Source organism: Xiphophorus hellerii, chromosome 14 (genome assembly GCF_003331165.1).
Source record: "Xiphophorus hellerii strain 12219 chromosome 14, Xiphophorus_hellerii-4.1, whole genome shotgun sequence".
Taxonomy (NCBI): domain Eukaryota; kingdom Metazoa; phylum Chordata; class Actinopteri; order Cyprinodontiformes; family Poeciliidae; genus Xiphophorus; species Xiphophorus hellerii.
The window spans coordinates 15,504,952-15,520,987 of NC_045685.1; the positions used below are offsets into that span (position 1 = coordinate 15,504,952).

General features: G+C 38.8%; 1 protein-coding gene across 12 annotated transcripts in view; it reads right to left on the minus strand.

The window, feature by feature from the left end:
• Positions 1–15,377, minus strand: part of LOC116732730 (adhesion G protein-coupled receptor L3) — a 279,903-nt gene extending 264,526 nt beyond the window's left edge. For 6 of the 12 annotated variants that reach the window (XM_032583082.1, XM_032583079.1, XM_032583078.1 and 3 more), the window contains exon 1: positions 14,762–15,373. The gene's annotated coding sequence lies outside the window, so the exon portion shown is untranslated. Of the gene's footprint in view, positions 1–14,761 lie in introns of all 12 variants that reach the window. The other 6 variants (XM_032583083.1, XM_032583084.1, XM_032583075.1 and 3 more) reach the window with 3 other exon arrangements.
• Positions 15,378–16,036: the final 659 nt, after the last annotated feature.

Genomic DNA, 16,036 nt, shown 5'->3' on the forward strand with positions numbered 1-16,036 from the left:
TTCAGTGCAAAATTACGTAGATCAGTAAAATAAATTAAATAAATTAAATATTTTAGACTTGCACTAGAGTTTATCAAATGCTATCCATACGCATTTAAAATCTGTTAAATAGCTCCTTAGTTTAAGTGAAGACTGAATCAGGTATGAACTTTAACATTATTAGTGCCCAATGGTTACACATAAGGCTGCGCAATACATCGCAATTTTATCGACGTCACAATATCACTGTGCACCACATAACGCATGCACTCAAGTTCTCTACTAATTTTCTGAGGTTTGTGTTTGATCTCAACCCGAAGCAGAAAGACATTAACATATTTTAATTATTTATTTATTTATTGCAAGTCATATCACTATGTCAACATTCTCCAGTATTGCATGTTCTTCTCATCTCATGCAGTCCAAGCTGTATTCACTGATTAAAAAGTCACAAAACCTTTTCCCCCTTGCTGTCTGATGTTAAATGAAAGAGAAAGTGAAACACTTTTGTGTAACTGTTTTTTTCTTTCATTCATCCATACCGCTTCCCATGCCCACCCTGCAATGGCACTGCGCCTCCCCTTTCGGGGCACGCCCCACACTTTGGGAACCACTGCCTTAAGGTATCATATCCATCTATTCTAACAATTTTTAAAAAGTCCAGCCGTCTGTGAAGATGATGGCTGAAGCTTGTAAGAGGTTGTCATTTTTCATAGTCCTGCACCCCCATGGACCGAAAGGCCGCTCAGATAAGAAGCAGCTATTACTTCAAAAGTACACGAAAAATAGTTTACAAATGCACTTGAGGACAAAAATGTTAACTCACATAACTCAGTAGACAATGAAACTAAATTTAAAGTATTTTCCCACAGTGACCATTGCTATATTGGGAACAAAAATCGGGAAGCGTGCAAGCTGAGAAATCCTTCCAACTGTGAGGTAGAGACAGCAACTTTGTGTTGTGTGGTGTTGTCCAGCAGGAATGTTTTATGCAAAAGTGCACACAACTTTATCAATAGTCTGCTAATGTGAAAGACACACAATCCCGAAATTGTGTTGTTTCCATTGAAAAAGAAAAAACTAAAATCACACGAGTTTGTTCATGCGATAATTTATTAAAATCATACTACTCCTACTTTGTTGTGGTTTTTGCCAGTGGCAACATCCACAGTTGTTGATCATGTGATTAGTGTGATGCGAAAAAAGTGTTTCCATTGAAGTCTTTGTGAAATGTCAATACAGCCGAAAAACCACCTCATCCCAGTGCCAAAACGTTTTATCAAAAGAGTTTCTTTGAAAGTGCCATGTCTCTTATAAGCAAATTTATTTTAAAAATAAAATGAAATTGTGCAATTATGTGGTCAATGGAAACGCATCTACTGACTCTAATTCTGCTGCCAAGCCAGTTACCTTTGTTGTCTTAACAACAACAAATGTCACTATGTTGGTGTGGCATTCAAAAACTTCTGATCTCAGACCAAAAGAAAATTTGTGGACATTGTGTGGGAAAACATGGTTTAGTTATACCAGTTCTGCAGTTCTGGTTGCCAAATGCTAAAGAGGCAGGAGTATCTTTTTTTACCTTTATGGATCTAATCATGAAATTTCGTGGTTTTCAGAAGACACATCTAACAAATACTTAATAAAACATAAAACCAGCACCTAATTTACTCCCTTGAGCTTCTCTTCCACATATACTCTCATTTAAATAGATTTTGCACTCCATGCACAAAAGTCCTGAAAACTGTGTCTGTAAATTCATCACATAAGACAATCTAGCCCCTACCAAGCATCCCTGAGTAGGCACACGAGATGAAAAATAAAGCCCCCCCCTCGCCACCCCTTGGTTTCTAGCTCCTCACCCGCGGGGCTCCGTTGCAGCCTGCATGCTAGTGCCGTTATCTGCTGCTTATTATTTGGCTGAATGAGCTGGAGCGGAGCTCACGGGCTCGTCTCTGACATAATGACTGATTACAGTTTTGCAGCTCCCATCGAAAAAAAATCCCCAGTCGCCACCACTGCATCACCGCGGCTCAGCGTCACAAGCCAGATTTCTGTAAAAGAGTGACCGTGGAGAATGGCAGTAGGACGGAAAGCGGGGGAAGAGTATGTGGTCATTTCAAGTGACAGCGTAACTACTACCCAGTTCTCAAGCTGTCACGACAGCTGACAGAGACCCTCATGGGCACCTGGGTCATCAACCTGTTTGTCATGTAGTTTGGTAACAAGCAATACCTAAATGGAAAATCTTTATATAGCTCACAGTGGAAGAACTCCGTCCATCCATTGTCTTTACCCGCTTATCCCTGTGGGGTTGGTGCCCATCTTAGCAATCACTGGTGGAGTTCACCCTGGACTGGTTGCTAGTCAATCACAGGGCAACACAGGACAAACAGTGAAATACATGTCAGTGCCAGATGTCAGAGTTTCTTGTAAGCTCTAAGTGGGAGCCAAATTACCATTGGATTCCATGAGTTTCTGTTTCCCTGAGGTTATAACATAACATGGAGCCTTACCTATCAGTCTATCAAGAGCAAAACCCTTTAGTGATTACAAAACATCAACAAAGCTTAAAACTAGCACTGTGTTCAGATTGGATGAAGGCTTTGTTCTCTATGTAGGTCTTTACACTCAATTAAAATTTGCATAACATTAATACCAGGACATTTAAATTATACATCTAGTGGGCTGTAGCAGAAGTTTTAAATGGATGTGTTATCTGGTCTTTACGGCAGATAACCATGCAAAATATGACCAAACACAGAATTCCTTTCCTGAAAAAAAAACAACCTTACATGATCATCTTGGTTCCAGACCCCAATCCTGTAGATAACTTGTAGAATGAGCTAAAGAGAAGAGAGAATAGGAATGGACCCAGGACCCTGGATGATCTAAAGATAGTATGCAAAAAAATAAAATAAAAAAAACAATAAAAGATCTTTTACTCTGTATTATTCAGCTTTGTGAAATTTTATAGTAAATATTAAATGCTTTCATAAATGCACAAGCTGGTTGGAAAAAGCATTAACTGCAGGTATGTAAAGTGATTTTATAAAGACAAAAAATATATATATTAACAGATTCTTTTTCAACTTAAAAAGTGTAAATCAATTTATTTAGTGGCAATTTTTCATATGAATAGACTGCCAGTTTATCAGACTAGAAGGAAATATCTGAACAGCAAAAGCCTTTTTGAAAAATACTTTATAAAGAAATATGCTCATAAGAATGTGAATGTGATACAAAGTCTAAATACAGCTCAATGCAGAGCCAGCGTTTGCAGTGGATTGTGTCAGCACTTTCCAAACCCCAGTTTTAAGGGAGTCAATTAGGTTCAAGGTGAGACAAAAATGGGTTGTCATTTAAACACGTTTAATCCACCGGGACACTGCATCAGTTCAGTCATCTCCACTTCAGAGGCAACAAAGGCCTGGCAGAAAAGGCTTATATACGCTACTGGAAGCATAGATCTGCCAACGCCATACCAGCATGCAGTGAAGTGCAATCGTAGGTGAACGCATCTGAATTACACCGTCCCTCTGAAGGTGACGACAACAGAATCTTTAGGAGGCTGCTGGCTAAGGCAGGCGACCCTGAGAGATCCTATCCCACATGCCTAAACCCAATCCTATAGTATTGATAAGGGAAATCCATTTGGTTTAAGACAAAAGAACAAGCGGAGAGACTTAATTGCTGCAATGCATTTTGGAGATCCAAGGAGCTTAATGCCAAACAATGCTCTTGCTACAGTACCAAACAACAAAAGAGAAAACGCATGAGAGATTAACACCAGTTTTTATAATGAAGTGATAAATTGGCACTTCCATAATGAAGTACTTAAATCTTACTGACTGTATGTGGTAACACAACTCTGAATGTAGACCTTGCTCTTACGGAGACTCTGTCTTTATGCCTACTTCAGCTGGTCAGCAAAATGTTCATGTAGTCAAACTTACCACATAATTTAGAAATCAGAGCAGGTTCCTTAAAACAATTTATCTTCATTTGACCTTCCAAACTGTTGTACTGTTTTGCTTAAAAAAAATAAAATGAAATAAAAAAAGAACACCATTATTGTGGAGCTCCGCAACCAGGAGAAATATGATAATGCAACGGTCCTTATCTGCCAGTTTTTCTACTATCAATTCTAAGTTCAGCAAAATCAACTTCTTATTGGTGGGTCAGTCAAATGTGACAACTCCTCTCCTGGAAGTTTTAGTTCCGCCAGGGATGGAGGATGTGCTTTGTTTGAAGACACAGACAGAGCTTAAGTCTCAAGAAACTTCAGCAACAGACGAAGCCTTATCCATACCCACTCAGAACCGGATCTGATCACCTTGTTTATACTGCAGCTGAACTCAAATGCAGTATGTGTTTTTTGCATCTCTGCATAGTTATCTCTTTGGATGAAATTCTGCAAGAGTCAGTTTATGTTTTGCTTGTCTCAGGCATGTGTTTCAGGCTTCCGTAACTTTTTTCTCAGCACACCATCTGGTTTTAAGTGCAAAGTGTGAAGCTCCTGAATATCAGAGAATCTGCTGCCAAACAGCTGATGAATTATCCTGGTGGCTCCCAACACTAACGGTCTTCCTAGTCTTTTTGTTGTTCCATATTTTCTTTATCGTTTCTCTTTTGTTCCTTTTATTTCTTAGAATGAAGTGGCATTTACACCCCAAATATAATCAAAGGCAACTTAATATGATAACTGGACCATTGATTGTTTTATTTACATTTCCTTTATCATTTCGATTATGGCATTTGACAAAATGTAATATTTATTGCTCGTTTCATAATTGGTTAGTGTATCCATCCATCCATTTTCTGTACACCAGGGGTGCCCAAAGTCGGTCCTTGAGGGCCGGCATCCTGCATGTTTTAGTTTTCTCCCTGGTTTAACGCACCTGGATTCAATGATGGCTCGTTAGAAGGCCTAAGAACAACATTGACATGCTGAAAAGGTTGTTGGTACCGCCAGGGAGAGAACTAAAACTTGCAGGATGCCGGCCCTCGAGGACCGACTTTGGGCACCCCTGCTGTACACCCTAGTCCCTAGTTGGGTCGGGACAGGTGCTGGTGCCTATCTTCAGCGAGACATTTCAGGCAAGAGGTGGGGTACACCTTGGACAGGTCACCAGTCTGTCGCAGGGCAACATGGAGACAAACAACCATGTTTTTGGACTGTGGGAGGAAGCCGGGGGATACTGCCATCATCTTTTCTGCAAGGCATTTAAGGTTGTTTGTTTTGTTTTTTTTCACAGTTTGGACTTCTTATGAAGGTTTCCAATGATAAAGCAAGGATGGAAAACTAAACAGTCAATAATCCTTAAGTCCCTGGGGTGGATTAGTTGGTGCCCAACTCAAAACTTTCTTGATGAAAGGCTGAAAAATGCCTATGCATGGATATTAAATTAGAATGAAAAGTGCAGTAGAAAAATAGCTTGAAGTCATTTTAAGTCTCCAAATCTGCCTCTGCTCAAAAGAGATGTGGTTAATATTAGACCAACAAATCCCAGTGACAGAAAAATTAAATATCACAAAGAAAAACGACAAAAGAAAATCATGAAGACCAAAAAAATGCTATGCACCTGAAATCTGCAGTTAGAAAAACAAGAAAGTTATCTTTATTTCTCTTTGCTGGAAAATTAGTGGTCAGATCAGGAGGTCCCTGTGGCTTAGGGAGGCGTAAATACTAACCGTCATTTCCATTCATTTGTATGCGGCTGCAGGTGCACCTCCTCATTAAGTATTCAAGCCAAAACCTGCCTCCCAAACAGGCCATAAATTAACTTCTTTTAGAGCTGTGCCTCAGAGAAGCACTGCATCTTTGTTTGAGTCCTCTTCACTGGACTAAAGTTCACGACTAAGCAGAAGAAAAAAGGCTTTTAAAACAAAGCCATGAATAAAAGCAAGAAAGAGAAATAAAAATTGGCATTATATTGTATGTTGCAGATAGACAAATGTAACCGATTTTACAGTGTTGTAAAGAGGTTGATGCACTGCTGCTCTGTCAGGCAGTGTCAGTTTGATAGCTTTTGGTCAGCTTTTAACACCATCAATGGGGTTGTAAGAGCGGCTGGGCTTGCTCTAAATGCTAAGTTGACATTTTTGGGTCCATATCTGCACTACAGGCGAGACGTCGTTTTTTTTCCCCCACTCTTAGACATGCAATTCCCCAAGCCAGTTGTAAAAGCAGCGTTAACAATATTGTACAAAATGCTTCTTTGGCATACAGATATAATCTTTAAGAATGGCCGTACTGATTTCGGGGCAACTGACTGCGTGGCTTTACTGTATGCTTGTCATTATCTGCAATCATCATCGCTTCTGAACTATGCAATTACATCTGCAGATGTTTGTTAAGGCTTTGCACTCATGCAGACTTTATATCACTGCCTGAAGAGGTTGCATTAAAGTCTTAGCTGCTAAATAATTTGACCCCCTCACCTCTCTTTCCCAAAAGAACAGCTTAAGTGGCAAATCAAGGGTGTAAGGGTGCCTCACAGTTAATTAAGAGTGCAGTCTAAAACTGAACAATTTCTTAAAGCACTGGCAGCAGTCTTGACTTGAGTTTGACAATAAACTAGCCTTGAAGGCCCTTGTTGAAATTAAAAGCATAAATGAATCCGACATACAGTTCCAAAGCACAGCTGGCCTGACAATAGTTGCAAAAGAATGGAAACAAATACCGACCAGAAATCAATGGCAATTGCACAATTTAAAATAACCATTTACATTTTCTTTCCAAACCTTCCAACTTTCCTCACGAATCCCCAAATATTAAATCATAGTCAAAAATGATATCCATGTGCAGGGACACATTGGAAATCTGTATTATAAATATTGTTATGCTAATGATTGAATATAGATTTAAGAACTTTTGTTTCCCATATCCTTACTACAGTAAGGACAATTTGCAATGGTTTATGATTGCATTCACTCTTGTGTGTGAAATAATGAACCAGATTTATCCTCAATTGCGATATCTTGTTTTAACGTTAACTAGCTTTAGCAGGTGTCAAAACCAAACTGCACTTGCTTTACCAGCTTTTCATCAAAAATAAGCAAAAGAAACCTAAAGCACAAGTTAACTTGTATAGGATGAGAAATATGTATGCTTTTAACTGGATGAACAGTACAAGCTAGGCTTAAAAGATATTTTAGAAACCCTAACCCTTATCCAACCAAATCTTTTTGTTTCCCACCATACATAGTTTGCCTGCTAATTCAGTCATGAAGGAACAGCAACAAATCACCAATAGAAATTATACTCAAAAAGTGCTTTACAAACAACTAGAAATGAATATTTAATCCATCTTCCAGCTACCCAGAGAGTATAATTACAATCTAGCCAAATATGCTGAAAAAACTCGGAACAAATGGCTATATTTTTTAAAATAGTTCCTGTAATCTTTTTCATGTCCTTCCTTGCTGAAGAGGCACTGCAATGGCTTTTGATTGCAGCCCTACTCTGTGAACGTCTGGGAATGTCTTTTGTGAAAGAGATGATGAAAAGGATTTATTTTCTACTGTGGCATCTGCCTTTTAGCAATAACACAAACCAGTTGTCCTTACATTCTAAATTGTTCCAGCTATCTATGAAAACAGCTAATTTGTTTATGCTAAAAAGATCATTGAAACTTTCGTGACTTTCTCTTTTTTTTATCAGCAGAGACGGTCAGATACTGAAACACTGGATAGCATTATTTTTCAACACCATTTATGTGGGTTACAAAAGTCGAAGCTACATATTTTCAAAAAGCTAATAAAACCTATGTTAGCTAGATTTTTGCCAACAAGATTAGCAAAAAGGCTAACTTCTAAGCTAAGAGTGAGGAGCACAATATATATCGCTTTCAACTAACCATCTCCAGTTTAATTTCTATACATTTTTTGCAGAATAGGCTTCTCTACAGAGTGGTTTTGTGTTTGGTTGTGTTCATTGGGAGGTTGAAGAAGTATTTATGCAAGAGCTGCCACACACAGAATTCAAGTTGAACCTTGAAAAAGGTCCAGTTCTGCTGCATTTTATTTTATTTTTTCATAAACCTCTAGGAATCATTAAGGGTATATTCCTGGCACAAAATCTTGCGTTTACTCAATGGCAGATGGACCGCATTGACTTCTCTCACTATTTTACAGAACGCTGGAACTGCCTCATGCACAGGTTTTTACAACCTCTGACATTAATGCATCTGCACAAAATGCTCTCCGCTCATGTCATGCTGCATTTTTACAGCCCATTTCTTACATTTTTCAAAACCGCTCCTTTTTTTTTTTTTTTTACAATCCAAGCCTGTGACAAACACAAAACACATGTCAATCACTTAAACCTTCTTATGAAAGAAGCTCTACTCAAACCATGCCGCTTTAACAGCACATTAATTACTTTCTCTTCTTACAGCAACTTTTGTAGTGTTTTCTGCTTTTCCAAGGTTATTACACACCAATGGTTCCCAAACATTGAGGTCAGTCGCCTGCCACATAAAAAAAAAAAAAAAAACTTTGTCTGTTGTTCCCATCAAATCTCCAACCCCATTTCCTACAATTTAATACTCAGAGGGTTGCGAGAGCTTCTGTCAAAACCTTTGTGTCGAAGCTCTTTATGAGACAGGGCAGGAAAAGTGTTGAGAGGCTTGCACCTTGACGACCTTTTCTTGGCCACGAGCCTCTCTTTTTCTTTCCATTCTTGAGCTCTTGCTTCTCTTTTTGTGTGACATTCCTGCCAGATTGAGGGTCCCAGCTGAGTGACCTGCCTTATGCCTAACAGCGTGACAGCTGCAGTCACAGAAAGACCAAGGGCCTCAGGTTAGCAGTGGGTGACATTTACCTAACAGGAATGGGAATACACCATCCCAAGCAACCTGCCTGTATTAAGGTTTTTTAAGGGACAAACATTTCAAGTTCGTAAGTTATGTATGGAACCACGTAAACTGGAATATTTCGGTCGTTCTGTCTCCTGTCATTTTAAAGCTCACGGGGAAAGCTCAGTCAACAGTATAATCTGTCATCTCCCCCCTCTCTGAAGAAGTTTGTATGATGCTTAGCATGTCAGCATCCAGCCGCAGGGATAAACAACCATTCAGCTGCCAAACAAGTTTTAAAAATCCATCATTTAGACAGTGCGTCTGAATCCAGAGCCATTCTCTTCTGTACTGGACGCATTTTCTAATTTGTCAAGCATCTCAGACTGTGCCACTTGTGATAAGTGTAAAAATAAATAAATAAGAGGGAGAGAAGAGAGGACTTTTTCCTCCTAAGAACAGTAATGTACTGTTCTGCGAGATTTCAAGGTTTTTATGTACTGAAAGAGACAGCTGGCTGCAGGGGGAGGGAAAAAAAGCTTCAGTGTATAAATGGACAGAAATAAAGGGACAACAGGAAAATTCTCCATTCTGCAAATTCCAAAGGTTTGAGCTTGCAATAACAAAGAAAGCGTACATTAAATAAATAGGTAGCTTTATGTGTCATCCACACGTATTCTGTCCACTGTTTGTATTTAAATTCACGACTGCGACTGAAATAAATTCCAGTTTGTACAAAGCAGACCAGTGCAGCAAGTATTGACTGCCTGTTATTGTATGAACTCTATTGTATGAAAGCAGGCAATGCTGCCGTTTCCACATGTAAGAAAGTGCCTGCTGAATGGTAGCCATAGTGACCAACAATTTTTACAAGAATTGCTGCACTTCATCTCATTTTGCAGTAATTGCCAGCTGCCAATAAAAAAAGAAGGGCGAAAAAGGATGGGGAGTTTGAATGTTGTCTTTTGTCATGTAAAACTCAAATTAAACTTTGTTTTTAAGTTCCATAAACAGAATATTGGATGTATATGCCGCACCTGTCCTTAAATAATCATTCAATGTTTGCCCATATATGGATATACAAGAAAAAAAAGAGTGGGATAAAGACATAAAGTACATGTTCATGTGTATTTTTTTTATTTATTTTTTTTACAGAATTTGCAGTCTTTAGTAGACACGTGCCAGTATAAGATTCTTGCTGTATAATAACCTTGAGCAAAAATAAAATTTATCCAATTGTTTATGTTTCTTATAAAAGCTCTAAGCAAAATATTTTGCATAAACTCTTTAAATTCAGCAGTTTTCAGCACATGTTGCAGAGAGAGTTCTGCTATTCATAAAGTAACACAAGAAAAATAAGCTTATTCTATATTAGTCAATTAATTAAACTATTAATTGCCTGCTGACCTAAGGTGCGGACAGCAACTGTATTTTTAGTAACTTTTATGTGTTGATGTGCCTTTTTCAAAAACAGAAATATTCCTAAACAGCCACATTCATCTTTTTCTTTAACTGATTTATGCCAACTCTCCAGTAGAATCTCTCTTTTTTTAAATGTAATTTGCTACCTAACATGTTAGACATTTTTCTTTAAGACAAATGTGATGTTTGAAGCAGGGAGTAATTTTTTAAAAATTGCTTAAGTGTTTGAGAAACCATTTCTTGGTTAACTAGAGGATGGTATTTTATTCTCATCTGAACTTCTGTTGGTATAAATGCCATGGATGATAATTGTAATGCAGTCATGCTGTTTTATTTTTCACAAATGTTAAATGATCGTCTGCTTTTTTAATGCTTATAAGAGGTTGACAAGATTTTCCTAGTCATTTATTTATCATGCAGATATGGAAGGGGGGGTAACAAAGGCCAGCACAGCAAGAATGCCCCTTTAAGTAGGAATTCCACAAAGTTGGAGATGTCCGAGAAGACCAAATATCCAATATGGCTGCTGTCAATGTAAACCATAATGGATGTTGCAGATACAAGCAGCACTTCTTCGTGGTTTGCACATCATTAAACCCGCAGGATACAGAGTTCTGTACAACCGCTATTTGTAAACATGTTTAGTGTTTGAATGTATAACCATGCATCACAGTAAAATAGAATATCATGGAAAAGTTTTCATTTTTAGTAATTCAGGCCAGAAATTAAAACTGATCACACGTTGTGTGATATATTTCAATGGTTTAATTCTACTGACTTACATAATTATAACATACAGCTAATGAAACCTAAAAATAATTCTATAATTTTTCTAATTTTGAATAAGACACTGAGGTGTTCAGGAAGTAGTAAGTTTCTTTAACTGCAACCTTCAGCTCATCTGCATTGTTGACTCTGGTGGCTCTAATCTTCCTCTTTACAATAAGGGGTTTATATAAGACTATAGGGCTCTGGTCAAGCAGAGTACTACCGCGATCATTAATGCAGGTTTTGGTGCTTTGGAGCGTATGAGCAGGTGTCAAATCACGAAAGAATATGAAATCAGCATCTCCAAAAAGCTTGTAATCATGAAGAGTTAAAAAAAAGACTTTGGCACCTTAAAAAAAGAGGATCAGAAACAACATCCTAAGCCCAAATGGTTGCCCATATGCTTTCGGTAAACATCTCAAGTCCACACATTTACCTTCCACTCAACTTTCCATTCAAATTGTTGAATACAGCTATCTGAACTCAGCAATGGCCTTTTATGGCTTTCCATGACCATCTACTGTATTCTTGTCAGGTCATAAGTCTTCCCCCATTGTACAGGCTACAACAAAACCCTTCTGTAATAAAAAATAAATAAATAAACAAAAATTCCATCGACCAACATAACAGTTCAATTGTCAAACAAAAACTATTTCAGGTTTTTAATAAAGTACCTATTAATATAATGTTTATGCTAAATTATATAAAAAGACCAGTAAAATTAATAGGCATATCATTATTGCCCATTACATATTTGTACTTGGCGCCACAACGAGTAACTCCCACTGGTTTTTCTAATCTCGACTGCGGTGTGACGTAATTCCTAGATCCTAATGGCCACTCCATAGCCAAATCAACACAACATTAAAGCTATGGCAGAAGCCCTTGTCACTGTATTACCATCTGAGTTTGAACGAAGCGTTTTAAAAGATGTCCACAGTACACTGAAAGCATCCTGAGAGACTCAGTAAAAAAGCAATTATGCAAATTTATATGTAAAGCTATGTCGTATAAACCATAAAGCTCAAGCCCAATCCTAACCTAATAAAGACTGCGTGAGAGCCCCCGTTTCTTTTCACGTAGCGACCACAAATTGGAGTGCTCCTTTCTTGTCTAAAATGGCAAAAAATCAAATCAATGGAAAGGAATTTACAGAGGAGGGGGAGAGAGACCATCTCTCCAACCCAAGAAGGGATAGAAAAAAAAATCATTTTTCAGAGGGCCACAAAATTAACCCGCATTACTGTAATGCACAAGTCAGCAGAAATATACGAGTCAATGAACAAACAAAAGACACTAATTAATTTTACTAAACCGTGACTTAAAAGGAGAAAGCCTCTTTCTTATTTTTCAGGTTAAGAGATCAGACCATTTTTTAGATAAAAACAGAGACAGCTTTTAGAATAAATTAAGACAACTCCTGAAGAAACGGGGTAGAAGCACTGTGTTTGTTTTTACTCCAAAGTTCACGGTTTTAACTTGTAGCTTCAGCTACAAGTTGCCTCAACAGAAAAATGGCGATTCCTTTTTGAAAGCTACTTCTGGCTTCATTTTTAGAGACGTTGCTGATGCGTTGCGTTTTCCTCCTTCAGTAATAACCTCCACAACAAAGAGCGTTGTCATCAGTCTGACCTTAGTTTTGCTTAAAAATCTCTATTTGATTTCTTGGTGCATCTCTAATACAGTACACAATGTGGAGATTTGTGATTAAGCTGAACTAATTTTCAGATTCAGATCGTAATTGAATTTTTTGCCTCTACCTGTGCATTTTTATGTTACTTGCGCTTGACAATTTCTGTCCTGTCAATCTAATGGGACAAAAGCTACAGAGTGCTTTAAAGGCCTAAACATGTCTGAGCAAACAGTATACAGATCCTCTGCTGATGAGCCACGGTACCGGTAATTATGGCCAATCAGCAGATCTGAATCAATATTGTATCATTTTGGGGCAAAAATATATAAGAATCTTTATTTGTACTCGGAAGAATAAATTAATTGATGTTTTCACACACAAAACCCTTAAAATATGGATGCCTTTTTTAAAATTTGTAACTATATTTTCACTAAATATAGTGGGAATATATCAATATATTTTAAAAAGTGATTAAATGCAGTTATTGCAACATCTTTGACAAAGGGTAACCTATACCTTTCAAAGTATTATCTCTGTTTTTGTTGTTGTTGTTTTAACTTTAACTTTCGAGTATCACTTTTATCGTTTTTACAAACGGCACAAACCACGGAAAATAATTTTTTTGTCCAGCTCTTCCATCCTTATTGTAGCTGGTTTATTTAAACTTTTTCAGCTTCTCCTACTGCATATGTGCCATGAAACAAGCATCATCTTTCTTTTTTCCCCTATGAATGCCCAATACAGCGCAGCTCTTATTTTGCAAACTAACCTTAACGAGAGAAAAAAAGGGCAAGGAAGCAATTATTTTATTTCCTCCCAGCATCGTCCCATCAGGTATCACACCAGATGCTGGGTTCAGCCGCCGCTAGATTAAATACAACCCAGATTACATCCCTGAAGGAGCAGCACTTAAAGCTGAGTCAAAACGGATGAGGCAAAACAAAGTGCAGGTTGGCTTAACAGTTTAGTCAGAAAGCATCAAATGTCCCCTTGAGTTTCCCCCTAGAGGGTGGGGGAGAAGTCAAGGTTTTTCACTGCTGGTGGAGAGGCAAGCTGCATGTGCATGTGTGTGCAGATTGTGCTAATGCGTGATGTTCTTGAGGGAAATTCCATCTATATGCAATATATGACAGATGGTGCTGCAGTCCTGGATATCATGGTCATAATTGTCAGATAAGGATGCAACAAAAAAAAAACTACATCCCTAATGTTCTGAGAGAAAAAAAAATGGGAATGGGGGGGAAATCAGATCCAATTCCAAGTGATCATCTTCACCCTTCTTTCTTTGACACTGAACGACATCCCTCTCTTCACTTTAAAGGCTCGGGCACAGTGGGGCCTCTCAAAGTTGAAGTTTCCCCTTCTCTCCAGCAGCATGTCACTAAATATGGAGCCATTTGCAACCATTTCTGTTTGTGCATTAAATAATGATGCGTGTTGTGCAGTATTCATGCCTCTTTGGCCGCGGCGGATATTTTCTGCAAAAAAAAAAAAAAAAGCCAGCAGATGTAAACAAGTCAACGGTGACGGCGAGTCGTGCATTTGGTGGAAATGTGTCGATTCTGCATGCCGAAAAGCACTGCAGCCCTGTTTTTACACTTAAGTCACACTCGTAGCCTTTAATAAAAAATTCAGAAGCTGCTGCACTGCTCAGGCCTGCTTTTTTTTTTTCGAGCACCTTTTTTTTTTTTTTTTTGCAAAGACACAAAGCCTTTCAGAGTCAGGTGCATCTCACACAACTGAAGGCAAGAAGAGGGGGGAAAAAACTTATTTTGTATTCATTCAGCTTTCAAACTTCTTAGAGCATAGCTAAGAGTGAACAGTAGCAATTCTGATTGATTGAATATTAATCAAGCGCTCAAAGAGAGGTCGGATGAATTAGTCCGAGATGGAAACTGAAATGTCTTGAATAGTTATGATCAATAGCCAACCTGCGCGCTGCTCTCTGCTCTGATTGTATCCACACACATACAAAAGAAAGACATAAAACGGACAGATATGCCGATTTGAAGTAATTAACAGTCGAGTTTAACATTACAGAGCGCCTCTAACGCCGCTGCAGGCTTTCATTCGTGGACATTATTATCGCCCTGAGCTGAATCTGCGGGATAATAGTAGATGCGCGCACCAGCAAAATGCAGAGGAACGCCACACTTACCGCGCTGTGTTTGGAGATCACCGGTGAACATGAAGGGCGCACACGCGCTGATTCAAAGCGTGCATTAATTTCTCGCCGGGGGGGTTAAAAAAAAAAGAAGAAGAAAAAAAGTGTCCTCATCAGGCGTTGCGCACCGTGCGTGAAGACTTTGATGGGGGTTGAGGAGACAGCGCAGCAAATCCAGCCGCTCGGTTTAGTATCCTATGAATTAGTCTGGTTGTGGCTCCACTATCCGAGGGGGGAAGAATAAAAGAAAAAAAAACAAAACACAAAACACACAAGCTCTTCTCCTTGGCGTTGCATCCACAGATACTGTCCCCCACTTCTCTCTTTCTTACATCCCTGTACACCGCCACAAATCGACCCTCCTGTGCGGGGGCTACATCACGTCCCGTGAAACCTGGAAGAGCGGCACCTCACCGGTCATAATACAAGATAAAAACAACAAAAAGAGTATCCAGAAGACTCTCGCGAGCACAAGGGGAAAAAGAGAGGCTTATTTTCTTTCAAGTCTCCAAGTCTGGTGATTAGGGTCCAAGGAATACTGCGCTCTCGGCTACTATGACAAACCAATTGTGCACACTGGCTGGGAGTAAATCTGTATGAAAAGCAAAGGCGGTTTTGGAGCGCCAGTGAAAAGGTGAGGAGAGAGCTCGGATGTGCACTGCCGCTCTCACCGTATACTCGGGCTCCACCTAGCAGCAAACCCCAGATAACATGCGGCTGCAAAGGCTCCACTAACAGTATATTGTGTATTTTCTGCCCGGGGCTGGTGAGCAGACCTGTGTTATATTACATTCCGTGTGAGCCTGTGACTGCAATATTTAAGAGAAAGTCCTCTTTTCCATTATGAAGGTTCCATGCTGCTTTTTTTTTTTTTTTAAGGTAAACAGGCTCAGAAATGTCCAGTTAAGTCAAGGAAATATAGGGAACTGATCTCAGACATGTCTGAAGAAATAATACAGGATTGTCCATGCAAAAACATTTACAGTGTCATAAATAAAGTTTCACATCCTGCTTAAAAAACATTTGTTCAAGTCTCATTGCAGATTTCCAGTGGGATCCGGGTCTAAATTTTGACTGAGTCTCTTCAATGCATTAATGTGCTAAGATTTTTATGCTTGTCCTGGTGGAAGGTGAAACTTTACCCCAGTCTCAATCTTTTGCAACCTCCGAAAACAGGTTTCTCCTCAAGGATCGACCTGTATTTAAGTTAATTGAAGGCATCCCAACAGCATGATGCTGCCACAGCCATGTTTCACAGTGGGGTAGGTG